Source organism: Chinchilla lanigera, unplaced genomic scaffold, assembly GCF_000276665.1.
Source record: "Chinchilla lanigera isolate Chin_1 unplaced genomic scaffold, ChiLan1.0 scaffold00002, whole genome shotgun sequence".
NCBI lineage: Eukaryota > Metazoa > Chordata > Mammalia > Rodentia > Chinchillidae > Chinchilla > Chinchilla lanigera.
This window is the reverse complement of record NW_004955403.1, coordinates 56393230-56414954: the sequence shown is the minus strand read 5'-3', so window position 1 is coordinate 56414954 and position 21725 is coordinate 56393230. Positions and strand designations below refer to the sequence as shown.

General features: G+C 47.9%; 1 protein-coding gene and 1 long non-coding RNA gene across 2 annotated transcripts in view; one reads left to right on the top strand and one right to left on the bottom strand.

Moving 5' to 3' along the window:
- The window catches only part of Csmd1 (CUB and Sushi multiple domains 1), a 1292092-nt gene that overhangs the window by 687032 nt on the left and 583335 nt on the right, over nucleotides 1-21725 (bottom strand). The gene's annotated exons all lie outside the window — the stretch shown is intronic.
- On the top strand, nucleotides 5345-11944 carry LOC106148592. Its single transcript, XR_001234184.1, has 3 exons — nucleotides 5345-5830; nucleotides 11039-11269; nucleotides 11380-11944. It is a non-coding gene; the product is annotated as an uncharacterized LOC106148592 (long non-coding RNA).

Sequence of the window (21725 nt, the reverse complement as noted above, 5' to 3'; positions counted from 1 at the left end):
CAAGAATTGTGCAGAGAAAGCAAGGGAGGACAGGGCTGCTGGACTTGAACATGGAAGGTGATGGTTTCCCATTCAGATCCCTCACTTAAACTTTGGGGCCTGGAAGTTCCAATGAACACAGCCTTCCTGGTGATTAAACAAGACTAAAGTTAAGGAGCTGTTAACAAGTGTTTGCTGGTGGTTGTGGTGCACATCTGTAATGCCAGCACTCAGGAGGCTGAGGCAGAAGGACTGCTGTGAGTTCAAGGCCAGCCTGGGCTACAAAGTGAGTTCAAGGCCAGCCTGAATTGCATAGTGAAACTCTGTCTCAAAAAGACAGAAAGAAAACAAAAAGGAAAACACAGGTGTTACATACATGGATCACCACGTTGACGTGGGGTTTGCGGCAGCACTGGAAGAGGAGGCGGGACATTTATTTTGCTCGTATTATCTCAGTCCAGTGGCACCAGTCTGGATGCACACAATGCCAGTCTGCCAGCTGAGAGGCTGAGGAAACTCCCTGCCACAGCAATGGGTATTGCACAGATACAGACCAACACAAGGAGCCTTACACAGGGAGGGACGGAGAAAGAGCCAAGAATGCTCTGTCTACCCGTCACTCTCCGAAGTTCACAGATGTCCAAGTCTTGGGTATTGGAAACAATTTTGTTTTTTTTCCCCGCATTTCTGTCATTTGTGAGTTGTTTCTAGGGGCCATGATTGGTTTGGTGTTTTATCAGCTGTAACTGGTTGCCAATGTTTCTTCTGTATCCCTGGTTACAGTTTTGGCACACACGACTCATATTCATTATTTTTGTAACTAGCCTCACAACAGGCAAACACTTTGGGCCGTGTTTCTCGGTATCCGGTGCACAGCAACTCGGGTGCTGGCAGGATGCCCACATTCACACAATCTGATTGGAGTTCTGGGACTTAATCTAAAGAGATTGTTTATTTTCCATCTTCATCAAGTTTATACGGATGCTAATTTAGGCAGTACCACGTTACATACACCATACCCGACGTATACTGTCTTTTCAGTTTGAATTAAATGCCAATGAGTTAAATTAAGAAGTTATATTTAATGACCAAGACATAACTTGAGCCAGGTGCAGTGGTGTGTGCCCGTAATTCCAACATCCTGGGACATGAGGAGGGAGGATAGCTTAGACAATTGAGCAGTTTAGTAAAATGCTATGTGAAAATAAAAAGAAAAGAAAATAGGGTGTGAGATGTAGCTCAGAGTGAAAACCTTGGGTTCAATGCTAAGCACTACAGAAGAAAAACGTAATTCAGGTTCTGCATTTATTCTCAAAGAGTGGAGGGTGATTCCTACAGAATGGACTGGCAATCACTCTAACATCTGCATGGCAGTTTTGTGCAGAACGATCGAGGCATCAGAGGAAGGAAGACTGCTGCACTACGATAAGGAGGACTAGCAGTGGAGACTTTCAGGTAGAAGTGGAATATAATCTTGAGTGCTTTCATTTTCCTAACACTTTAAACCCTATTTCTCCTCTTCCTGCTTAGAACTTGAGTTTCTACTCTGTGCTGCCCTCTTCTTGCTCAGATCCTCTGCTGTCCCACCCTTCTGCGTTGCCTCTCAGAGCTGGAGCTGCTGCCTTGTTCCTCCCTCTCCTCCCTGTCCATGGATGGAGACCTTGGATCTTCCCCCTGGAGACAGAGCTGCAGATGCGTCCCCTTCCTGGGCTCCTTGTAACCTCAGATTCCAGAGGCTCCAACCCCCGCCCCCCACCTGGGCCCTGGCGGAAGGACAGGACAGGGGGAAGTTGCTGAAATAGATGCACTGCGGACTCACAGCGAGAATTAAAGAAAGAAAACTGAAATCTGTGAAGCAGAAGGGAGCGCAGCAAATACCAGCGGCCCCACCTGTGTGGTTGGTGAGAGCTGTTATGCTGCCATGGTCTGCCTTACCTGTGTAACTCATCTTTCATGTTTCTCTCCCTTCCCAGCCCATAATGGTCCTTGTCAATAGATGCCAAGAGCAATTCCACAGCAAAATGAACATAGCAAGTTGCGTGAGACTCAGCTCTCACCAAGGGTTGTCTTCCATGCTAAATAAGCAATGAGCGCTCCCTGCATGTGTTAAGTCTGACTGGCTTGCATCCTCATAGGGAAGAAAGCCCATTGTCAAGAAAGCCTTCCCTCTTCTCCACCAAGGCTATTCCAGAACGTCCTTTGTGAATGTGTTTATTCTCCAAGTGTCAGCAGTACCAACATCTCCTGGACACGAGTCTCTCCCGGAGCCCACTCAGCACCCTCAGTGTGGGAAAGGACAGGACGTGTGCCTCAGCCAGAAGGGTGCCCCGCCCCAGGGGTGCCTTGTTGGTTGAGTCATTTGCCCAACAAAAAGCACTACAACATGCTGCCAACGCCATCTCTCAGATCTGAGCAAGCGTTACCCGTGGCTGAGGGACAAGGCATTTCCAGGCAGAGCACTTGCTGTGCGGGCGGGACGCCGCCATTCTCACTGTGTCCATGTGCTCAGCGTGCATGGGTCAGCGTGCCCCTCTCACACGGGGCCGTGTGATCACAAGGCTGGGCATCACCCATGCTCTCTGATGCCAATGCACTGTACACAGTGGGGCTGGGGCTTGAAATTACAGGGAAAAATGAGGAAAAAAAACCCAGGGCCAATGTTGGGATACTTGTTATATTTGATCACACATCCAGGAAAGATTCATGTATTATTTTTTAACTCAACATTTTGAGGGCATCAAAACCAGTGCCTCCTCTTTACTTAGAAGTACAATTGTAGAAGTAAATGAACATATAAACGTAAGAATAAAGCTGCTCTGGCCGGAGCTGGGGGTTGTGGAAAGAGAGAGGGCACTGCTGTCTCCCTCTTGCTGGCCTCCTGGGGTAGCCGCTCCAGTGCCGGAATCCTTCTCTGGGCTTACTCACCCCTCTGTCCACATGGGGACCCCACAACCCACGCTGTTTAGGATCCTTGGCTGAAAACTGGAGTCTTGTTTTTCCTTGTACCAGTTATTGGACCTGGGAAAACTGTAACTGCATCTACATCACCATGGCTAGAAAGCTTGCAGTTAGAGAAAGAAAGAAAACGAGGAAAAAAAGAGAAAAGAGCAGTTTGAACACAGAGGGACGACTGGTCCTTAGGACGTACTCAGTGGACGAGAATTATATTTACATATATAAGGCACATAAATTATAGATAGTACACTGTATGTACGTACTCCTGAAAAGGAGATATAAAAGATTATGCATAAATTATATAAAATTCCCACTTCTTGAACTCCCAGGCATTTACACACACATATTCACATATATCACACACATATGTGTGCACATTTACACCCACAAGATACCTATATTTTCTTGCAGCTATTTTTCACATCGAATTTGACAGGGAATTTCAAGAAGCTACTCCTGTCTAGAAGTGTCTTCGCTGGTGTGTGACCCCCACCGTGCTGGGGACAGCATGCCTAGGAATGATGACACAAATGTTAGGTGGTTACATAAAAGTAGACAGATGTCACTTTTTTAAAAAGGTGGTTGCTTTTGGTACAGAGGACTTCTCACAGAGCTGCATCTCCAGCCTATTTATTCATTCATTTATTTCAATATTTACATTTGACACAGGGTCTCACTAAGTTGCCTAGAGCTCCCGGCTTGAACTTGTGACCTGCTACCTCGGCCTTCCAGGGCGACGGGTCACGTGCATGCACCACCACTCCCAGCTCAGAGAGAGGAGAGCAAACGGGCAAGGGCGGCCTCTCCGAACACTCAGGTGAGCGCAGTGACACCGACAGGGGGACAGGGGGAAAGAGAGAGCAGACTCCCCACCCTGCTTCTACAAATTCGCTTTTCCATCCCAAGACAAAAATCTCACCATGCAGTGGGGCCCAAAGTGCACACAGTGGGTGTGCCCGTCCTGGTGGGTGTTCCCGGCACCCCAGGAGGGAGCCCAGTCAGCTGAGCGTTGGGAACAATGGGCGTGGCATGGAGGGGCGCTAGGGGGCAGCGGGAGGAGCTCCGCTCCTGTGCAGAGGCTCAGGGTCCCCTTGTGCAGGTGGGAGGGGTTGCTAAGTGGCCTCAGGACCAAGGGTATGAAATGTGGAGGAAACACAGGGGAGGGGGTCAGTTTGAAGTGAGGAGCTGGGGGAACCCAGCACTCCGTCCCTGACACCCACTGTCTGCAAGTCTACAGCCCCTAGTGAGTCTGCCGGGGCCCAAACCCAGCAGCACCCAGAGGGGCATTGCTCCTTCCTGTGCTCCAGGGCTGTCAGGCCAGAGAAGGGCAGGGAGGAGGACAGGCAGGAAACAGGAGGAGCCACACACACCCCCGACCACAGAGCTCTAATTCCCCACAGATAAACACCACAAAGCCCTCGCTTCCTTTAAACAGTCTCACTCAGTTCTTTCTCACTCAGGGAACGGTGGTTAGTAGGCCTTTGCCTAGGTGACCAGAACAGCTCTTTGCACAGCCCCCACTCGTCCCTCTTATTGACCTACTCAGCGGCTGCCTCTTGCACTCCACCCGCAGCTCTGCTGCTTAACCACTGCGGCTGCTCTAGAATAATTTCTCTCCGGTGTCAGCTAGTGGCTGCAGGGAACCCGTCAGCAGTGGGTTTTCTTCCACAGAATAAACACATGTCCACAAGAACCGCTTAGTTTGATTAATAAGACCAGAGCAAAGCAAAATGAAAAACTTTGAACTGCTCCTTCCCAGAGTAGAGACACCAGCAGGAAGACGGGGAATCCGAAACCAGGCACAGATACACAAGCAGCTTATGCTGCGCCTCTGACCAAGCTGGACACCTGCGCCAAAGCTGACCAAAAAGAAACATTTGGACTTCACCACCGCTTTACGGCCAATCAGGAAATCGTCTCTGTGCTGATGGCAGCGCAAACTGTAAGGACGTTCGTAATCCTGGATACTACGGGCTCCGAGTGTGCCCTGAGGGGTGCTGCAGGCCGGCGCGGGCAGGGTAGCAATGAACGTTGCCATGGACACAACAGAACTGTGCGCCACCACCGCGGAGGGAAGAGGGAAGGGATCCCCGGCACCTTCCCGCTAACAGTGTTCCCTCCGTCTACCACTTGTCCCGCGGAGCCCCTGACGAACTGGTGTCCTCTGCCCATGTGCGGGGAACTTCTCTACCCAGCAGGTTGCACAGCAACTCCTGAAAGGAGGGAGCTGGCATCTGACGCCCCGAACTGTGTAATCAAAAGGGTTCCTGTAATAGTGAGATGTTAAGTACTCCGTTTGTGCCGCCTCTGGCAGGGTGTAGGAAACAACGCCACATGTCCTGTTCTGTTGAGAGACGCGCTTAGCCTCACGGGTCTGTGCTCTGCCCTGTGTGTCACTGCCCAGGCCCGGATTTCTACTCCCCTGGCCTCCACCAGGGCCTCCTGAGCTCAGATGCGTCCTGCTCCCAGCAGTGTGCTGAAATATAGATGGCTACTCTGCCTGCTAATTAGTCATAAGATCTTTTAAAGGAGTTCTGGGGGGCCCACTTATACATTTCAGGGTTTAACTCATCCAATCTCAAGTTCAGAACTTTAAATAACCTGTTTGATTCATCACCATGACCTGCCAGACTTAGCACTGGATTTCAAATTCAAGGCAATCAAACAATGAAAACCATAAAACGTAGTGATTCCGTTCTAAGGATGGTTTCCACTTTGGGGTGACCTTATTATAATTCCTCGTCTGTCTGTCAGCACACAGCAGTTTCACAGTAAGGAAACGGGTGCAGAGACTGACTGAAGGAGCTAATGCGTCTGAGCCCTACTCCGGGTTGATTCTTACGGCTCAATAAACTATGGAGCTTCCCATGTACCACCAAGGAGGGTGCCACTCAAGGTCAGTAAAGGAATTATCAAAGGGAAGACCAGAATTAAATGTTAACATTTTCTCTATCACTGTATGAATCACCTGAAAATTTTTGGCTTGTCTGTGTACCTACTTTCCAGAGCTATGGTTTCCTGCTACCTCTTCGAAGGAAAGAAAAAGAACCCAAATAATATTGATCCTGTTATTCTTTCTATAAACATTGCTTAGCTGTTGCCAAGACAATCCAACTTTCAGACTCCAATTTTGCAATATTGCTGCTTTTTCCTAGAATCTCATGTAATGTGCAGCAAAGCTCTCACATGAACACAAGAGGATTAGAGAGTTGAGTGATTAGCTGATTGTTAGCTTAATTTTAGAGATGTGTGACAAGTTCTGTGCAGGCCACTTGCCATTTCATGTGCTGGAGTGGGTTTTGTCCTGCTGCTCTGAAGGAATGTGCTGTCAGAGAAGGTGTCTGTGACCACAGGCTGCAGAGACAGCAGAACTCGCCTACATTATTCACATTCATAAGAAGAAATGTATCTTCAATACATTACTGAGCCTCTTTCTTGAGGTATTTCACATCTAATTAAACAAGTAGTACTGGATTGAACTAGCATTGGCGGAGATACAGCAAACACAGACTTCCAAACTCTGCTTGTGGGAGGAATGGACACTGTCAATTCCAGTCACTAAGCACGTGTATACTGAATACCGTAGTGAATTCTCGGACTCTATATTATGGAAATACTGTTGGATTTTCACATACGTATTTGAAATTTATTCCAGCATCATGCAAAATAACAAAGAAGAAAACACCAAAACAAAAAATAGGAAAAGCAGTTAAATGATGAAAATAGGGAATCAGTGGAACAAAGCAAAACAGCAAATAAAAACATAAAAATTATTCACCATATTTAAACGTTAAGTATGGAAAACCTTAGTGTACAATTAATTTTTAAGTTGCTCTTTCTCTTATGTCAGTATTTATCAGTGAGTATATAGTACATGTGCCAGTAAGTAACACAGATAAACATTTTTGTTTATGTGCTCTGTGTCTTGCAATTATATTTTATAGGCAGGGGGAAACTTATGAAAATGCAACACAAATAATTTGCTGTTTTTTCCTGAAAACGTAGAAAGGATCGCACTGAAATGAAGGTGCAGCTCCTTCCAGGGGCGACCAGCACAGCTGCTCATGGACAGTGACAGGCTGCGTCTGTCTGGAATCTGGTTAGGAATCTCCCCCACTGCAGAGGGATCTGAGGACTGGCTGAGTGACCACACTCTTCTCGGTGCTAGGTGGAGCCGTTTCAAGAAAATTTTCAACTTATTATTCCCATACCTACTGGTGCTGCCTGTCACAGCCTATTAGGGAAGCATAGGCCAAATATGAAAATTCTCTCAAAATACGTTGCAAAATTTCTGAATTTTTAAACATGGCCTATAATCCTAAGAAATCATTTCTCTTCAGGGAGAAATGTTTTTCTATAAATAATGGATTTTTTCTTGTTCTAGATTTTTAAAGAAATGCAACACAAATAATCCTACCATTATTATGTTTCTTAATGATCCTTGGTTAGTTCTTTTAAATGTATCATAACATCATCCATACAGACAGCAATGCTGTGACAGGAAGTAGCTTATTACTTTCCAGGATCCATAGTTATTGTCTTTATTGCACTGACATGCTTATATAAACCAAGCAATCTGCCATAAATGAGACACAGTAGCTCCTTCCAAGAAATCAACCCTGACCTTCTATACACTTAATAGTTTGTATTTGTGCACCTGTGTGTATGCATGGTCTTGTCACTTCTAATTAGCTGTAAGTCCAAATTCAGAAAAAGTTCTTTCAGAAAATATCTATTGATGTTGTAAACATGATAGGGTAATTGTAAATGACAAATGAAATATGCTTTGATTATTTCCATTTTTCTTCTCCCTTAAACAATAACTGAAAGAAATGGAATCAAGAACATGGTTTTAAGAACAGGGAAATTAAATATTTATTTTTATTTTACTTGGGCTAGGATATTAAAAACAGCATGTGCAAATAATATTACACAGTCACTTGTCTAATATGGTGAAATAGAAAAAAAGTTAGAAAGTAAAAATAAAGTGCTTACAGTACCCACTACTTTTCTCAAAATATTTACATTCTGGCTTTCACCAGGAACAATAATACATGTATTTCTTTTGATAATGTTAGTAACTGTCACTCATAATGGACATTCAACAATTATTTGGTGAAGAAATTATTTAAACTGCTTGAAAATAAGGTGTGTCATTAATATGCTGGTAATTCAATTATTGAAGCACTAGTACTTACAGGACATTTACAATGGGATAACATATTTTACTAAAGTCAAATATAAAGTTTTCTGATGTCATATGAATGTGTTTAGTTAAATGTATCAGATTTTTTGCTTTACAGTGAAATTACCTTGATTAAATGGAACTCCTAAACAATATTTGTTTAAAACCCAGGATTTGTTCTATTTTAAAAGTTAAAGGGTCACTTCTCAGAAATGTTTAAAATGAAACGTATACTTTAAGCTATTTTAAGTCTTATTTTACCAATATACTAATTTTCACTGAAGTTCTTATCTAAAAGTCGGGAAAACAGTTCTAATGATTTGAAAGTTACTCTGCATAGGACTCTGCCATCCGTGTGATATTTGTACTGTCTAACCATCTCCTGACAGAATGTGAATCTGTGAAAGAACTGCCATTCCTGTGACTTAATTACTGGGAGTAACACATTGACGGATACCAACAAATTGTACTAATAGACAAGAACCAAATTGAAAATAACAAATGCCCAGGAAATTTGTGTTAGTAATTTCTTGTTTCCAAAGTGAGGATGACCTTGTTCCCAGGGAGGAGTCACGCTTCGGCGTGTCCAGCAGTTTTGTGGAACAGCAGAAGAACCCCGCTTTCAGAGTAGCCTGACCGTCCACCAGCCAGCAACCCGGCATCTTCGCCACCATCCTCCAGCAACCCGGCATCTTAGCCACCATCCTCCAGCAACCCGGCGTCTTAGCCACCATCCTCCAGCAACCCGGCATCTTAGCCACCATCCTCCAGCAACCCGGCATCTTAGCCACCATCCTCCAGCAACCTGGCGTCTTAGCCACCATCCTCCAGCAACCCGGCATCTGAGCCACCATCCTCCAGCACGTTCGCGTTCACAGCGGTGCCCGCCTCCCAGAGTGCTGGTACAGATGAGGTGTAGTAACTGAGAGGGTCAGGGACCACAGAGGCACAGGGGCAGCTTTGGCTGTGGGAATGCGCTCAAGGCCTGACCGAGGGGCGCGTGGTGAGGCTTCCTCCCTACCGTGTCACTCTTTCCATCATCTCACCTCATAAGCCAGGTTTGTCATCCAAGCCAGAACCCTTTCACGTGACTTCCCAAAGATAGCCTGGGCGAGGGAACAAACTATAACAGCAGCCAGGTAAACTAACACTGGCCTTAGCCTGTTGCCCATGAAGCCCTGGGTGTGTGTCCTCCCACGCCACCCGTGTGTCCCTCTTTGCAGTTGCTATCAGGAGCTCAGGACGTGTGTGTGGGACGGGGTCCCAGCGCAGGGACTGCCACAGGCCCGGGTGAGCGGGCAGGCCCTGCTTGTGGACAGGATGTGTGCGCAAGGACAGCACCCTCCGAAACCGTGTCCAGGACAGTGAGAAGTCCCAGGCTCCGCCCTCAGCTTGGTGGAAAGCCCCGCCTCTCTTTGTTAGCAGCCCACCCCGAGGCCACCGTGCTTTTCCCTTCACAGCTGCCGCCCTCTCCTGAGGCGAAGCTCGCGTCCACAGAAAGCTCGGCTGTGTGCCGGCCCCTGCCCGAGGGACCACTGCTCTCTCCAGCCCTGAGGATCCCAACAGAAGCACTGGCCCAACCTGTGCATGTTCTGTGCTGGACGTATCAGTGCTTTGCAGAGGATGACGGGAATGGATTCTGGGGTTGTGGGGGACAGAAAGCACCCCTCAAATCAATAACCATTAACATTTCTGAGAAGCTCCCCGTGCCCACCAAACCCTGTTCTTTGCTTTCCTTTCTCCCAAGGGTGGGAGCCCTCAGCCTATCACAAGGCTCCCACACAGCGAGCTCCCCCAGCCACTCTGCCTCCTGCAAGCCCTCTCCGGAGCCCTCCCCAATCAACCCTCCTTTTCCACTGATTCTGTAACAGGAAACCCAATACTTGGCACTCCGTGCTTTGCTACTGATCAGTATTTCACATTACAAACAGCTGCATGAAGAATGTGGCCGTTGGAATTTTATTTTCCCCCATGTCACACAGATAATTTTCAGGCGGTTTGGTTACCAGTGGGTATCAGGTGTGAAATAGTAACGTGCCTTTTGTGTCTGAGATAAAGCCTAAATTGGAGATTACTTTTTCAGCTGTTCATTGAGATTGACTCACAATCCCTATAAAACTCGATTATAAAGCATATTAACAAAAACCGTGTCATGGACAGAGACACGTGGTGCTGGGCCTGCTTCTGCCAGCCCCAGGGAGAGGTGGCCCTCCATCAGAGGAGGCCATGCACCTCGGAGGGCTTGGGAAAGGGGCTGTAAACAAACCCCACATTCACAGCAGCGCTGACCATCCTGGGTCTGGAAATGTGTGGGAGATGATTGACTTAAAGGCCAGGGTTGTCACTAACTGCATTACACGCAAACTTTAAAAAAAAAGAAAGAGAGGAAAAGAGAAACCATGGCCAAGAAGTCAACAGCACCACCAGTCACTCATTTTCAAAAATGTTTGTATATTTTTATTCAAAAACATACTGAGTGTATATAATTTTTTTACAATTTTATTATATCAGTACAATTATTCCATATTATTTCAATAAAACAATATGATGCTTCCACTAGTTTCAAGTGAGTAATTGTGCCCACTTCACAAAATCTATTTTTTCTCCATGAGTGGTGAAAATTGGCAATACTTGAAGAAGAACAGGGGAGACTTATGCAGTATGCCTTGACAGCACTCTGTGCCTTGCACGCTCCTTGCTTTGTCTGAAACTGGTAAAAACTTGGTGAATGAAACCTGTTAACTAAAGAATAGAAACTTTGTAGCAATGATGAATGTAAGTAAGCCATAATTTATTTTTATTTGTAACCACTTTATAGTTTTAAGACTTTAAATATGAATTCTAAAAAAAGATTCAGATTACTTAAACTTGGCAGAACAAACCCACGTTTGTTTTCTCCCCACTGTCCGTGCCTCTCAGGTTCTGACACAGAAGCTCTGGGCTGTACGGTAGGGCAGTGCTCAGGCTGAGCCTGCTCCGACAGCCTGAACACCTCCAAAGCTGTGTCTGCTTGGTTGTGAATTCCGCTTCTCCCAGGCCCGGCAGAGTGGCTGGCTCAGACAGCTAAGGAATAGTCGTTAGACACACTCAGAAGCCTGACGTCACACATCACAAGCTCCTGTCGATCGGATCAGAGAGCCGTCTCTGCAGGTAAGAAGCAGATCGGCACGCGGGATGTGCACAAGTGACACTCCCACAGCGCTAGTCCCAGCCCCTACCCTGACCCCCGAGTTCAGTGAGGCTGCACATTCTGTGCGCAGGTACCGTCCCAGGACTTTATTTCCACCACTTGGTGGAATTTCCCCGAGAGCCCTGAGGTAACGCCTCTTACAAGCACCCTACAACATGAAGGATAGCGGGTCAGAAAAGGCTGAAGTCTACCGCACGAGTCTCATGCTGAGTGCACAGCACCTGTGGCTTACCCCCCACCCCCACCAGACTTGCATCCCAGTGCTCCAGAGCAAACCACTGAACCCCGCACCAGAGCGCCAGAGCCTCCCCATGTCTGCCGCCTTCCAGAGACTGAGGCAGCGCCTTTCTGGCTGGGGGGTGTGCACACACCTTGGCAGCAGGCATCTCCCCGAGAAGATGGCATGTATGAGACAGCCAGATCCCTGGACTCCACAAATTACAAATTCCGAACTTCACATCACATTTCATATTTTGCCATTTTTTATGATATTGTAATTAGCATCTTTTTTCATACAGCATTGTTAAGTGACTCAGACTAATTCATTGGGACAGTTTTCAGGACGAAGTGCTAGAGAAAGAGGATGATACACAATTTCCAGATCCTTGCAAAATCACTCTGTAAATAAAAAGAACTTCCAGAATAGGAAACTGTCAGCATTTCATTGTATCTTTTTGTGGCTTCCATATCTCATTTAAAATATCTCATTGGGTAAATGTTGCACCTAACATTTTGTGTCCATTGAAATGCGTAAAGTCATTACACATTATACATTTGACTATATATTATGAAGTGAAATTATGCATAGGGTTACTAAAATGTTTAGTGAATGTTTAAATTTTGAAAAATTATTACAGTGAAAGACACATAGACATTCCTGCTTCTCAAAATACTTTATGCTGCCATTCTTGCCACTTTCTGAAACAGTTCTGGAAGTCCTCTTGCCTGAGTGCTTTGGGAGGTGTGACAAAAACTGTGGTGATTTGCTGCTGCAAGGCAGACTTGTGAGCACACTGCAGTGCGTCCTGGTGCCCTTTGTGCCCAAATCAGCCACCGTGCAAATTCCTCCTCCTTCACCAAGCCTAAACACCCATGAAAGGTAAAGTTTTTAATCAGTTCAGTACATTTGGGCAGCCAGAAGAGGACAGTGAAAGACACCCATCGAAGAAAACTTCCAGAATAGTCTCAGAAATTGGCAGAAGAGACGGCACAAATGTATTAGAAGGGAGGTGGGCATTCTGAAGGAGATTAGAGGCAACGGGTCATACTGCAATAGTTTTGTAAAATTTAAACATTTACTTAGTCTTTGATCATACCTCATATGTGTGCATATGCATGCTGTCCATTATGTGTGGCTTTCGTGAACCCTTGAATCACTTACTTAGAAGTATCTTTGTCTGTGTGTGTGCATCTGTGTGTGTGTGTGTGTGTGTGTGTTCTATTCTACACAGGTGTTAGAAAGTCACATTCAAATCCATGGTCTGTCCACCTGGACTGCGCATCCAGGCTTGGAGTCTCGTCCCTGTAAAAACACATTGTGGGGAGAATGTGGACCCCAAGGAAGAGCAGGGTTGCAGGCTGGGCGTCCACTCCGGTCAGTGTGCAGTGCAGCGATGCCCCTCTTCAATGAGAGCTCTGAAGGTGCGCCTGGCAGCAGGGCCAGTGCCTGCCTCAGCACCGGCCTCAGGAGCCTGCTGCTGCCAGCCCAGGGGTGGGCACGTCTTCCTGCCCTTCAGGAACACAGCGGTGCCTGCTCTTCCTCTTGCCAGAGAGGATCACCTCAGCATTTCAAGGACCGGTGGGACAGATATGCTTGGGGGCTCCCCTCTCTCCTTCCTGCTTGGTTGATGTTTCTCCGGAACGCTCGTGCTTGTGGTGGCTTTTACCATAATGTCGCAGTTTACTCGCTTGGGTTTATGGATTGGATATTTATGAGGGCAAGGGCAGAACACAGAGCCTGTCAAAGTATGGAAATGAGATGAAGCCATACACAGACGTGGTCCAGGCAGACGATCTCCCAGACACATGGACTCACAAGAAATGGAATTACTTTCACGCCACGGAGACTGAGCCGCTGAGGAGGCCGAGCTGCACGCTGGTCCTGGCTGCCTCTGAAACTGCAGACCTTACTCCCACCACAGGGAACAGTTTCCTCCTCCTCCTCCTCCTCCTCCTCCTCCTCCTCCTCCTCCTCTTCCTTCTCCACCTCCTCCTCTTCCTCTCTCTCCTCATCCTCCTCTTTCTTTTCCTCCTCTTCTTCCTCCTCTTCCTATTCTCTTTCTCTGTCTTCTACTTTATACCACAGTTTAAAAATAGTTTTTCTCTTAGAATCTATTTTCTATTATTAGGAAGGAACAATTGAAAGTATACTGATTACGTCTATAGTTGTACAACTAAGACTAAGGTGTTGCCAGTTGAGTGTTTGGGTTTCATACTCTGCTTTACACACCCAAAGCAACTCTGTAAACAAATAAGAAATAGGGGTTGTTGTAACATGGAATGTGGTCTCACATGAGATCTGGTGAATAATTTTCCACTTGTAAACTTCCAGGAAACTGACCCACAAAGGAACTTTCTGGCTCAAGCTGTTTGAACAGATAATCATTTTCCTCCAGAGTCCTCTCTGGAGGTCAGAGTGGCTGAGAGTCACGTGGGCAACTCCACTGCGTGCACCAGGAGCCCTGCGCATCTCTGGGGCAATGCCTGCCTCCGCAGGGTTAAACAAAGCCCTTCAGTGCAGGTTAATATGGGAGGACTCCGGCTGGAAAACCGTTCACCTTGTCCAAGAGAACTATGCAGTAAATGTCCTGATGCTTACATAATGCTGGACAAAACATCCAAGTCAGAATCGGGTGGGCCTGCGCCTGCGTGAGAGGTGGGCGGGTGCACGGGGGAGAGGGGTGCACAGCCGGCTTTCCTGCACTCCGGCTCCAGTGGAATCCCTGGTATTCTCTCTTCCTTCCTTCCTTCCTTCCTTCCTTCCTTCCTTCCTTCCTTCCTTCCTTTCTTCCTTCCTTCCTTCCTTTCTTCCTTCCTTTTTTCCTTTCTTTCCTTCCTTATTTCCTTCTTTTCTTTCTCTCTCTGCTTCTTTGTTTCTTTCCTTTCTTCTCTCAGAATATCTACATTTAAAACTCCTCAAGCAAAAATTCCATGATAAGTGTTTTCCTGACCTCTTCGCCAAGGGGCTATTTTAATTCTGAGATTACAAGCCGAGAATGTAGTCACTTTAAGGGGCTGCCTGCCTTCTTCTGCACAGTGCTTCCTGTGCCAGCGTCAGCCCCACACGGTCCCGAGGAAGATCCGGTCCCCCTCCTCTCCGTGCAGGGCAGGACCACAGAAGCCCAAACTCGGAATGCTGAGTAATCTTTGCTGAGGGAAGAAATGTGTACAGGGTTTCATCCTGCACTAGTGTTCTGTCAGGTTTTTACATCTCCTCCGAATTACTGTGTACGATATGGGCTGGATTTAAGAAAAATTACCTTGAGGAAAACTCAGAGGTAATTCTCTTTTACAATTTTGCATTCCGCTGTTCAGAACATCAAACAGTTTTATTGCTCTGTGACTCCGGCATAAAATCTCAGCTTAAATTTTATTTTCAAATTTAGTGTTAAGGACAATTTCCCACTCCTGAGAGAAATTTGGAAGGTTCCCTTTCCTATTAATGAATATGTGGTAAATTGCCAACTTTCTCTTCTTGCTATATAGATTCCTAGAGATTAAAAATTAAATATTAATTTTTGTCTCTACCATTCCTTTCATCTCCATTTATGCAAATTAATTTGCTCTTCTTGACTTTTGTTTTAAAATTCTTTATACAATGCTGTATGTTTTAAACAAGTCGCTGGAAGTTAATCCTAAAAACAGATTATGAATAATTTTTTTTTTTACATTTAAAGAATGGTAATGGGCCCCTGATTTCCCTGCATTCCTGTGTGATACGTGCCTCAGGCTTCCCTTCTCCCTGGGGCTGGAAGAAGGACTAAGCACGGGGGCCGCGGCCCCAACTTTCCAACCAGCACCCACCGGGAACCTCCCATGGGCACAGAAAAGGACCAGCTCGCCCAGTCGTCACAAGCCCCTGTCCACAGAGAACCGTCTGTGGATGGGTTGTTGCTCCAGTTGCACCTTCAAGGGTGTGAGCCGAGGTTACCGCAGGGAGACCCCATCCCCACATCCTGCGCTCGCTGCCCCCTGCCTCTCAGCGATTTTGTACACACATAATTTTTACATCTCATTTATAAAATATTCATACTTCTTGGATTTATTCCCTCATATTCTTTCTTTCTGCTCTCTTGGAGCCTACCTACCAATAAAGGCACTATTGCAAGAAACCCACGAATGTGTCTGTAATTTAAATATTTCAGTGCAGTCTAAATCTGTTCCTGGAACAAATGCAGGTGGATTTGGTGAAGGGTTTGAAAAATAAAGCTCCTCCTGGGTCTAATAAATGGTTTGAGGCATATTTGGGAGGGGGCTTTGAATGAAAGCAGGGTTGGCCGGCCAGCATCTCTCACCCTCCTTGCAGTGGTGCTGAAATGCCTCTCACCCAGCTGGGCTGTAATCAGCACCACTGGGTACTCTGATCCGTAGGAGATCATCATCTGTGGTAGATGCGTGTGAGCCTATCACCTCAGTGATCCCCGGGCTGATGCTTCCCAGGGCAAGCAGCTCCTTCCTACAGGTGGCGCTGTTAGCAGCAGGTGCTCCTCCTGATCCCTTCCAGTGTCCCACCAGCCTTAGGGAAAGGAGGGCAATGTAAGGACAGCCCCCCAGTCCCTGCCATGGGGAACAGGTGTCCTCCCGGCTCTGAGCTGCTAGTCACAGGCTCCGCCTCTCCTAACTAAACTGCATCCTGGAAGCTTGTGCTTTATGACAATTACAAAATGAGAAAAATATAAAGACGAGGCATAATGCCGGGGCACAGAAAGTCCCCTCCAGATGTGCACAGCCATGTTGGTGCAAGACCCGGCCCACGTGCTGGGCCCCGTTAAGCCTGGCTGCTCAGCCCACTTAGCAAAGCCAGTCCGATTTAAACACTACCAGACGTGGGTACAACAATTTCTTAATAATTTATAGGAATTTTTAGGTCAGGAAATTTAGGATCTCTTTTTTTCTGAGAGGAGATTGCAGTGTGTTCTGATTTATCTGGATGTGAGCAGTGGAAGAGCCAGGCAGGTATCGTTTTATTTGATTGCTGCTGTAGGGTGCAATTGAATGGCTCATGAAAGAGGACGCAGGCCTCTGAGAGACCCATAAGGCCAAATGGGGAGACCACAGGTGGATGAGCAAATTTGTGTGTAGCTCACAGGGTATGGTGGTGTTATCACCTGAATGCTACATCTTTCCAGAATTTGTTTGTTGAAGCCATAACCTACAATGTAGTTATTTTAAAAAGTGGGATCTCTGGGGGCTGGGGTAATTAGGGCTAGACAGCCATGAGGACAGGCCATCATAATGGGATTAGGACCCTCAGGAGAAGAGACACCAGCAATCTCGCTCTCTGGATAAGACACCGTCTCATCCCTGGGAGGAAATACCCATCCCGCACGACTCCGAGGAGGAGAGGCTTGTGTGGGCTCACAGTTTCAGAAGCGTCAGTCCATGCTCGGCGCCTCCAAGGTGGAAACGGCCTGGTGCAGATGCGAGGCACAGAGGAGAGCTGCCCACAGCACGGTGGCCGGGAAGCAGAGAGCAACAGGGCACCAAGGGGGAAAAGGGACCCTTCCGGGACAGCTCTCCATGACGGCCTCGTCCCACCAGCCGCTCTGAGAAGCACATGCCGCTGTCAGGAGGGGTTGGATCCACTGATGTGTAGAGTGCTCCTATATCAAATCCCCTTCCAAACATGTAAGGGGTTCAGGGATACCCCAGATCTGAGCCTTAACACAATCCGTGGGGGCACAGAGTGAGAGGGTGCAACCCATAAACCAGGAGGAGGGCTCCCCCGAGCCTGAAGTAACCACCGCCACAGCCTTGGACTTCCGGCCTCCAGAGCTGTGAACAGTAAGTGCTGGCTATTTAAGGCCCCCAGCCTACAGACACCTGCTGGAACAGCCTAGCTGGCTAAAGACCGCACAGGGAAAGCACCTACACTCTAGGGGCTGTTCGTGCTCCAGGAAACTGCAAACAAACCCACAAACAGAAAAGCACCTTCCAAAAGGCCTTTGCTTTCCTTACCGAGAACCACCATCAAGGCCTACGCAGCCAGCGACTACATTAGAGATAAGCAGAGCTCCCTGCAGGTATTCCCGCCTACTTGTTGCCATGGTGACGGTGTGGTTATTTAATCAACAGGTTTTCCAAAGAAACAGTGCTTCTTAAGTGAACCCTCTTCTGTTTTATAGAAAATGGGATTTATATTTACACAGTGCTTTACAGATTATAAGACATTTTCTAACATACGATTAAGCGCAAATCTTTTCCCATCGATGAGTGAGCTATGTGTTATTTCCATGCTGCTGGCACAAGTGGAAGCTGAATCGTGAGGGGGTATTGTGAACTTGTAGAGCACCTGGGCTGTATTTTAAGGCTATTTTTGTCACAGTATAATTAATATGCATCAGGGAGAGGTAGCGGGCTGCTCCTAATTCTCATGCGTAGTGCAGGGTTGGGTATGGCAGTGCATTTCTGCTAGCTTACAGTGGTTTCCCTGCCTGGTGTGGGGGAAACCATTCATCTGACAGCTCCTCTGCAGTACCGTGGGTCTGTCATGACTGTGCTTCCTCTGCCTGTGCTTTGCCGACTGTATTACGAGCTGGGTGATACTTTCCCCTCTAAATGTGCAGTGGAACCCTTTTCCCCTTTCAGCTAATTTGTTTCGGTTTTAGGCCCCCGTAGTACTTTGCTCTTGAATCTTCCAGGGCCGCATTGTCTTGTGTCTCAGATGACAGTGTTGCTTCTCCTGCCTACCCACTCCGAACGTCCGGAGAAGCCCATGTTCTCTGCTGGCGTCAGCTTGTGTTCTGGCGGATGGTGCAGCCAGGACTGGACTCTAGCCGAGGCGCCCTGCAGGCAGCTGTGTGCGAAGCTGAACCCTGCACAGAGCCAGGGGGGTCTTGTCCAGCCTGCGTCCCCTGTCAGCAGCCCCAACGCCCCGGCCTCCTCTGAGGAAGGAGCATCCTGGTTGCTCTGTGAAGCCACGCTTGTCATCTCACAGGCACCGTCACTGTCCGCGTGCCAGTGCCCACACAGCGAGTCACGTCAGGCGGATCAGCCAGGAGCCCAGGGGACAGAAAACTGCGTGGCTCTGTGTGGGGGGCGCTGCAGTTTCCAGGAGGCCCAGAGAGCTCCCCACAGTGGAGACACAGCTGTCGCACTAGGCCTGGAGCACTGCGCCCTGGCACGTGACTCGGGGGGTGGGTTAGCTTTGGTAAGTCAGGCCGATGCCCTTTCCCTTGAGCTGGATCTGGAGTAATCCCCCTTTGATTCCAGCAGCGCCCTAGAGGGGTAGAAGACTGGTGGTTCCTCCTGCGGCGCAGTCAGCACACTGCCACAGAGGAACTGAGCCTCCGGCTGTGCTCTGTGGGCTCAGCAGAGCACCCAAGAGCCATGTTTTTGGGGGACCAGGAGGGGCCAGGCACTTGGCTGCAAGACTTTCCTTCCCATAAACCTGCCAAAGAGACCATGTCTCAGCTCCAAATCAGAGAGCTCAGGCTTGAACCTGGGCCCAGTCCATGAGCTGTGTGGTGCCAAGCAGTGTGTGATCACCTTCCTGCACCTCAGCTTCCCCATCGGAAAAAGGGGCATAATGCTGGTACAGACAGCAAGGGTGAATGAGCCAATAAGACACACTAAACACAGTTTGACCTCTTAGTTAAGTGTCATAAAATTATGGCTTAGTCCAATATTTCATTGTTTCAGTTAAAGTCTGAAAAAATATAGAGCTAGAGGTTTGATTTGAGCAAAGGGCCAAGACGTTTTTCACAGTGACAAAAATGATTTCTTTGTCCAGGACTTGATGGCTATATTATACACACATGCCAAGCACTGCATGCAGGTATTTAGATAAATGTGTACATGCATTAGTGTGAATGTGTGTGTGTGTGTGCATGCCGGTGTGTCTATGTGTGTACTGTGCTTGTGTGCTTATGCAAACACACGCATCTCAAGCTGGAAGGAGAAGCTGAACCCACAGTCAGATGACTGGGACCACATGTAGGGTAAGCCCTGGGTGACACAGATTAGAACTCAGGGTAGACTCAACACCTTGGGTGCAGGAAAGTCACTGCTCCGTGGGTGGCTCTGCCCACGTTTCCCACGGTGCCCGTGTTCTCAGCATCCAGAGCACCATGGCTTTTATGTCCCTTCAGTGGCTTTGCCAGGGAAAATCACACTGCAAATCTCATGTCTCTGTGCAGAGTGTGATAGATGTACACATCATCTGCCTGTCCCTTCTCACAGCTTGTGGTAAATTAGAAGGTACCTAGGAAGCACTGATATGTTATAAATTAAAGTCCTATTCTGTGCTTTAGAGAATCCTGCCACCATACACATGGGATATCTGCTGAGAGCAAATTACTCCTAAAGTAGGCATATCTGTCTCCTCTCTTTGGGGCTAGTAATACAATCCTCTTAAAAGAAAATAAGTAAACACACATACTTTCTCATCTATCACACACATGCATGCGTACACACACACGTGTGGTTTGCCATAGAATCAAAGCTCAGGGACCATCACTACAAGAGGCTTGGGTGGTTACAGACCGTGTGCTCACGGCGTTGCCTACTCTGTTTTAGTGACAGCTCCACTGCATCAAAGGTGGCCCCTTCTCCGACCATCCCTAGCACTCCCAAAGCTCAGCAGCGCTATGAGGCTCTTCATCTCCTCCAAGAATGAGTAAGCTCCGCGGGGCTGAGACGGTGCCCCGGCTCATGCAACCACCAGTATTTGCCTTTCCCAAGTCACCATCCTCTCTGGAATTGAAGGTTTCGAGCCATTTGGCATAAGCCAGAGATTTTTATTTCTGTTTTTTCCTGTGGCTAACAGGTCCTCTTGTACTATCCTTACTTGCGGTTAGCCAGACCCTCTCACCTGAGCTCACCATCGCATTTCCTCACCCCTCGGCACCCCAAAATTGCAGGCTCACAGGCGGGGGGCTTCAGCTCACCACTTGTCCCCCCTCAGCTCAGGGAACATGCGCTGTTCAGGGTGCAGCAAGCCTTCCTGTCCCCACTGGCCCACCACCATGGGGACCCGGGCAGGGCGGGAGGAGAAGCGAGGCGGCTGTTGGCCCTTGCCTTCCTCTAGCTGAGCACATCTGCGTCTCTCCCATTCTTGGCTACCTGCAAGGGTTCTGTGGGAATTTGCTGGGGTGCTGTTCCTATGCAGATCCTGGAGCACTTCCGGGCCCCCAGTGAGACGTGTGTGAGGAGCTCCATGGAGAGGGAAAGCTGAGCTGTCTCTGCACATCCACACCTCTGCCCAAGAGGCTCCACCCTGGCTGCCAGCGCTCCTCTCGGCGGCCCCCTCCTGCGTCTGCGTGTCCGCCTCATGGAAATGTACACTTGTTTCTCATTTCCTGGTCTTCCCAGTGCACCAGGATCGTCTTAATTCTCCGGAAGGCTTGTTTCATTATGTCAAGCAATAGCAAGGACACAGTCAACATTTTATGAAGAGAAGTGCATTGTTTGGGTTATATGAAGCGCCTGCTGTCACCGTGTTATTTTTATTGTGCTGCCAAGACAGTGACTTGCTTTCTCACATAGCGCAGGGATCTCCTAGGCTTCTCCACATCTGCATTTTTTACCTCACATGTGCATTTCTAAAATATTTCTAAAATATCCCACACACCCTACCTATCTCTGCGCCTTAGATTCTCACGGTACTCAGATTCCCAGTCCTCAGGGATGTACTCTGTGACCTCACCGGAATTACTTGTCTTCTCTGAGGGCCCTCGGCAGGCATCCAAACCATCCCTGGGATCTCTCCACACCCGGCACAGAGAAGAGTGACTGAGACCTAGGGATGAAGGAAGTTCAAATGGAGACCGGGGTTCTACCAGCCCAGTGTGCCGCGTGGAAGGAGAAGTGGGCAGAGCTCTGTTCAGGGCGGTCTCCATACGACCACAGGCAGCTCAACCTTCTCAGAGGCTTATGAACATTTTAATCCACCATTGGTTGAATTCATGGGCACAAAACCTGTGGATACACAGGGCAGACTGAATTCATTCATTTAGTGTGTTCTCTCACTCTTTAGTGTGTGCTGAGCTACCCGGAACTTTCCTTCTGGCCCAGAGCAGCATATTCACTCTCAGGCATCTTCTCCCCAGCCTTGTGATGTCTCTCTGAACAGTCGGGAGCAGGAGCGCCAGGGAGCGTGACGTGAAGGACCTCGCTCAACCTCCTGACGCTATGTTCTCAGAAAGAGTTCCAAACGGTTTTATCTTTGCCACATAGCTATTGCTGGGAGTAAAATGT